Source organism: Octodon degus, unplaced genomic scaffold (genome assembly GCF_000260255.1).
Source record: "Octodon degus isolate 3935 unplaced genomic scaffold, OctDeg1.0 scaffold00109, whole genome shotgun sequence".
In the NCBI taxonomy this organism is placed as follows: domain Eukaryota; kingdom Metazoa; phylum Chordata; class Mammalia; order Rodentia; family Octodontidae; genus Octodon; species Octodon degus.
Window position 1 is genome coordinate 4,362,395 of NW_004524685.1, and position 347 is coordinate 4,362,741.

Sequence of the window (347 nt, forward strand, 5' to 3'; positions counted from 1 at the left end):
GATTCTGTGTCTCTCTCTGATCTGTTTCTTGGCCTCTTCCTTTTCCTCAGGACCAAAAGAACTACATTCTTTTCAAGATCTCGAGTGTCACATGAGGCAAGAGGTCATCGATGATAAGTCGAGGTAACGTGCACTCGAGTATGAAGACAGTCTCAGGCCGGGGCCCGGGGATGCCACGACCCGCCGGGCAGCCGGGGCTCCCAGTACTTCGGCACAAACGTCCCCTTCTCCTGTGCCCCCCTCGCGGCCTTGGCTCCGACCCCAGCCCCTCGCCAAGTCCGCCCCCGGGGACCGAGGCGCGCACCTGCGGCGGCCCGCGCACCTGCGGCCCCGCCCGGCCCCGCCCC